Source organism: Rhopalosiphum padi, chromosome 2, assembly GCF_020882245.1.
Source record: "Rhopalosiphum padi isolate XX-2018 chromosome 2, ASM2088224v1, whole genome shotgun sequence".
In the NCBI taxonomy this organism is placed as follows: domain Eukaryota; kingdom Metazoa; phylum Arthropoda; class Insecta; order Hemiptera; family Aphididae; genus Rhopalosiphum; species Rhopalosiphum padi.
The window spans coordinates 34,703,446-34,710,045 of NC_083598.1; positions in this window are offsets into that span (position 1 = coordinate 34,703,446).

A 6,600-nucleotide genomic window follows, 5' to 3' on the forward strand; every position below is an offset into this window, starting at 1 on the left:
TTTTTTTGTACCTCAACATTTGTGTTAATTAATTTGTAATTATTTTTAACAAAATAATGTCGTAAAGCCAAATTAATAGGTATATATTAGTACAATAGTAATTATTTTAAATTGTATACAGAAAATATTATTATTATAAACGAATCGACAAAATATTTAATTAAATTATTGAAATAATAAATATTTATTTTATAACAATTACAGTTATAGCAGAATAATGGATGTTATATAATACGCTTTTTTTAAATTATGATTATTGAATATTTATCTTGAAATTGTAGTTACAATTAATTATACTATATATATATATATACCTTTTATTATATGAGTTAATTAAAGTTTAAATGCATATAATATAGAAAATAAATATTTGATCAATTATAATTACTTATTTCTATTTTCTAATAATTTTTATTTTATCTATGATACCTATTGTTAAAAAAAAAAACAATTAAAATAAATTAATGTTTATACTATTCAGAGTTTAAAATTGTAGGGTTATTCAAATTTCAAACCAAAAAAGTCAAAAACAATCAAGAAAAATCTTTGAGCACGAATAGTTATTTTAGAAGTCATCAGTTCCAGCAACATTATTTATAATTATTGGTAAAGACGAGTTTGTGAATAATAACTTTTGAGAAATGTATTAACAGGAATAGACAATACCGGCGACATTTAAAAAAAGTTATACCAGAATCTATAAAATTCATAATAATAAATTAGTAACAATTAGATAGAAACTATAATTCAATTTTTATGTATAAGTATTGATGTATTTTGAGTAATTGGCAATTATTGTAGTTCTGCTCATTGACTCTACTGCCTTGTATAACAATACCTATCAACTGCGTGAAAGAAATTCATTTTGTTGGTTCTGCATTTTATATTTTATACAAAGTAGATTCCCGGAAAGACATATTTTTATAAGAAGTCTGCATTCCTGTAAAATATCGATTTAGTTATTTTTCAATCCTGTTGAATTCTCGCCATTTTTTACCTCGTTTTTTATGCGTCCCAATTTTAATTCGTCCTTTGTTAATAATTTATTCTACAATAGTGATTGGAAAAAAAGTCTTGTGTTTAGCTACAAGCTGTTGAATAACATTGCAATGGCAACCGTTATCCATTCTCGATACGGCTCAGGCGCAGTAGGAGAACGTCATGTTACATCTGCAGTTTTTTGTATGCTGTGTAGTGTGTACAACACCTACGCGCGGCGAACCACCATTAAATATTTAATAACTGATAGGTATAACGTGAAATATAATTCATAACGAATAATTATAATAAGTACCTACCTTTAAATTTTATATTATATTTGCACAAAGTATTTGTGTATATTATGAGAGACATTCCAGAATTTCTGAGTTTGATAATTTATTTACCAGTCACCAGTGTAAACTGTAAATCATTTCTCACAATATATAGTTTGATCGTAATAAACTAGTTACTAGTAGTGTCAAACTGGAAGATATAAACTAATTGAGCAATGTAAATTATTATTAAAGGTAAATTAATTATTGTGCGTCTTGAATTTTCTTTTTTAAACAGAGTTAGAACTTAGAATACATCTAGAAGAATATTTAACCTAGATGTAAGATGTCGGTACCTAACTACTTATAATTATTTTGGTCGATTGATCATGAGTCATGACTCATGACCAAGGTTTTATAAATTTACGATAAACCCAATGAATTTTATATTTTAAACCTTCGTAATTTTAAATAATATGAATTTTAATTTCATATACCTACTTATTACCGCAGTAAGTATAAATGTACAGTATCACTTATTAAATAAATAAATAACTAATGACCATTCAAATTTCCAAGCATTTTATTTGTAATTGCAGTGAAACGATAAGGGAATTTACCAGTTCGATGATAACATTTAATATTTAATAGGTAGGTAGTTATTTTAAATTTTACAATATTTGATGGAATATGTTACCTCTTTGGTGATCTCTAGTCTTTATTTTAATTTTATAATAGTATTATGGGTTGATTGTATAGGTATGTATCTAATAACAATTTAATAATAAAAAATAAATAAATATTAAATACCTATACGATTATATTAATACTAAATTACTAAAAAAATATCGGAATATGTATTATATTCAAGTAAAGGTAGACACCATTTTTACTCGTATATATTCTAAATTATAAGTTCCTTAATCATTTATACATTATACTTTAGTACAAATATAAAGAAATGCATGCTGTACAGTTGATACTATCTATTTTAGATTATAATCGTTTTCCTGAGACAATACTTTAACACTTAGGTGTTAGGTATATCGTATATGTGGTTGAATGACGAATGTTGAAATAATACAAATACAACGTCAGCGTATAAATTTTATGCACGTGCATGAGTGGTAGTTAACCTACGTCACTTATTATCATTGCCCGGATAAATAATATTAAATTGTCAGTTTTGAAGTGTGTTTAACGAAATAGAACACTTATTATTTGTAAGTACGAAAATAGTACCTACAGTACTTTTAATTTATTTTTATTTTTAATTAATTCTTTTTATTTACAGTATTATAAAGACAAAAGCAGTAAACTGAGAATTGGCGTGTGGTCAACAATATAAAATACTTATACAGTTATAAAATTTAAACATAAATATATTAGATTATTAGATATATATACTATATACACCATATTTTACAGTGTACCTGTTATAAAATACTTTTATTTTTGTATAGGGGTTCTATAATATAAATGTTTATAGACATGTTAAATAATTAATAACGTATTAGTAATTAATTAATAAAAATAATAATTTTCAACATTTTAGTGAAAAATTTGTGGCATAGATACTGCAGGTCTGCAGATAAACTAGATAACTCATGAGAATTTATACGGTTTTTAAAAAAAGTGTGGTACCTAAGTCTTTCCGTTTCTATATATCCTGTTTATCTTAAATGCATTGAAAATTGATATAATTTTTGCATAAACAAAGTTAAATTGATATTATAGGTAGGTATTTTTCTAATTCTAGAAAAATATTCTAACATAATACTTATATTATATATTTATATGCAACAATGCTGTAAAAAGTTTACATGAAATTACTATATATATATTTTTTAAAACAATATTGTAATAATACAAGAATAAAAGCAGTTAAACTAAGTATAAAACAATATGTGCAGTAAACAAATATTTACTTTCTTTCCAGGTAATTTTATTCATATTTATGTTAGTAAATATATTTATTATTTATGCAATATAATATCGTAAAGTGTTGATAATATTACGCGTCATAGGGAAGTATCTGCTCTTTATTTTATGATAGGTACATGGCAAAGACGTGTGTTCAATGTTCATACTTACATTTAAACAAATTATTTAACACTATACTATAGAAAAAAAATATTTTTTATGTATCATCGTGATACTATAATGTATTAATACGTAGGTGCATTTGAAATGTGTTATAGATTGCACTTCCAAACACGGGTTCCTGATTGCCGCGGTTTGCATGTGAACGCAAAGGCCAAAGAGGGTTAAACATATTTTTCCGAAGGAGAAAAAATATATAAAGAATTTTCCTCAAAACTTTGTTATGATAAAATAATAAAATATTAATATTATCGAAATATTGAAAACATTATAATTTATAATATACAGACTTGGAAAGCAAACTGATTTACGTGCCAGTATAAAAAACCCAGAGTAAACGTTCGCGAGCGTGGGGTAAATGTTTTTCGAACGTGGTAGAGAATAATGTAAACAATCGCTACGCCGAATTTTGGTAGCAAAAATATATTATGATTATGAAGTATATTATATACATATAGACACAACATGAATTATTTTTAGAAAGCCGGAAAATGTTTATTGGTGAATAAATCCTAGTATTAGAGAATAGAGATTATCAAAATGTACAGCATATTGATCACTTACATAATATATAACATATAATAAATTAATATGGACTGAAAGAATATTATCGTCTGGTACATATTTTAATGCGATATACATTAAGAATTGTTATTATTTTGTAATTTTTTTTATAAAACATGTATTTAAATATCACTCTTCATACCTAAATCGGTTTTACATAATAATAATACCTAATATAGTAATATATATATTTTTCTTATTTAAAATATAAAAATTCACAATCTGTTTAAATATAAAATATATATGTACCTACAATAAATAAATTTTAGGGAAGGAATCAGGAGGTATGAGTGGGGAAGTCGCCCAGTAGCGACAACCCAGAATTACTAATTAAGTGCATTGTATGCCATCCGTGTACGTTTTCTTTTTGATATTTAAACTAAAAAAAAAAAAGGGAAAATTAAAACCTTATAAATTAAAAGTATTAATGTCTTTGTAAATGTAGGTAGTACTTACTTATTTAACCTATTTATGAAATAAGCGTAAAGACGCTTATTTCAAATTATTTACCGACAAAGTAATCACTAATCACACAAGTGTATTGATAGATATAAAATTTAACCTAAACGAACCATTTGTTATAGTATTTTATATTTAGTGAAATTAAAAATGTTTACAGTAGTTATCTATATAAATAATATCATATTTAAAATTTGAAGAGGATGTTAGAATACTATATTTTTGATGTTCACATGCACAACAATACAACATATAGCCACATAAGTAGCAAATTCGTGTTAATCAGAACCAATACATTATGATATGTGCTTTATTAATATCAAAGTAAATTTACCTATTATCAAATTTAATTTTTTTTCACGTTATGTGTGGTTTACGATATTTCAATTTTTATGTAAGTTATGATTTTATGAATAAATTCCTATGTAAAATATTGCAAATTAAAAATTCTTATGTATCACAGAAAAATTTTAATATCATAATAAGTCCAACATATAAATATAGATAATGTTCTTAATTTTTAGTTTAACCATAAGTCAATTCACTATTCACTAAGCTAAGGATACAACATTTCTTCTGTTGAATGAACATTTTTTATGTTACACGTGAATCTGAATTTATGAATTAGAAAATAAAAACTGAGCATTTGTTCTCTTCTCAACGACGTCACTATAACAGTGGGTAATATTTATAATTTTATAATGCATAATGTTGTTGTTTGCCATAACTCATGACGTAACTTGTAGAAGTATATTTACTTATTATTAATTGAAAATAAAATGCTTTTCAAATCAATTTTGTATCAATGGAATCATCTACGGGTAATACTATATTTTTTGGTATAATGTCACGATGAATCCAGTAAACTCAAAAAACCTGAATACAAATGATAACAAAATCAATTATTTTGGAATGATTGACGTTGTGAAATGTTCAATACGATATATACTATATTGAATTGAAAAACCATTTATTGCTTTTTTACTATAGAATATACCTATGATATATTTCCACCCTAATTCTTGACAATATTTAAACGTCTTCGATATAACTGTATTATACCTAATACACGAATAAATATGACATAAGTAGCTACTATATTATAATAATATCTTTAGATTGACAAATTTTTTTTAAATAAATAATTAATTTTATTATAATTAAATATATTAAATAATTAATAAATAATCAAACTCAAATATGCTATTTTGTGGAATTATTTAGCTAGTTTTCTAACTGTATGCAATTTTATTATTTTTGGTTTTAATATAAAATAATTCTGTTGTAATTTTCATAACTAATATTTATATTTATTATTAATTAAACCAATACTATGTAATTCTACTTAATATTATAGGTAAAATAGATAATATAAAATGATACTATACCTTTTATTTCTATATTTTAGTCCTCTTTTAAATCTTTACCTAGCGACTGCAGGATATAAGGATGGTGTACGGTTGGTTGGTGGATTATACTTCATCTCCTTGTAAGTTTTGATATTACCTTTATAGTTGTACGTCGATTTAAAATGACAATTATACAAGAGATTTTAATTATTTGTTTAAGAGACTAATAATTTATACCATTAACTCATCTAAAATGAATTTCAGCGTATGTCACTGAACAAATCTGCTCTCAATATGCATAAATATATATATAGTAACCTATCCATAATCGTTGAAATAAAAATAGTATGTATCATACTAAAATCTCTTTTAACATAAAAAACATATGCTTATTATATGTATATGTATGTTATAGAGACACGTTACATGGATAAGGAAAATATAATTTTTAACCAATATAGTTTTTCATAACAAATTTTAAAATAGTTTTGATTATCCAACCTAATTTTATTATTATAATAATTTATTATTATGACAATTTATTATTATAATCATTAAAATTATACTGTAAATAATTTTAATATGTATGCGTTGTACAAGTTTGGATTTATCTATTTTATAAATTGTCATTTATGTTTATCCGATTATTCTACTGAAATATTGCTGATGTTATTTTCTATTTCAAATTTTTATACTATTTGATAATAACTTATAATATTAAACTATGTTCTTTTAAATTTAAATTACTTACCTTGAAAAGATTGTTGTTCTCATCCATCTAAAATATTGCAAAGTAATGCAATATATATAATATGTTATAATCATAAGAATTTATTCATCTAAATAAATGAAGTTTATTCATATCCAAAATC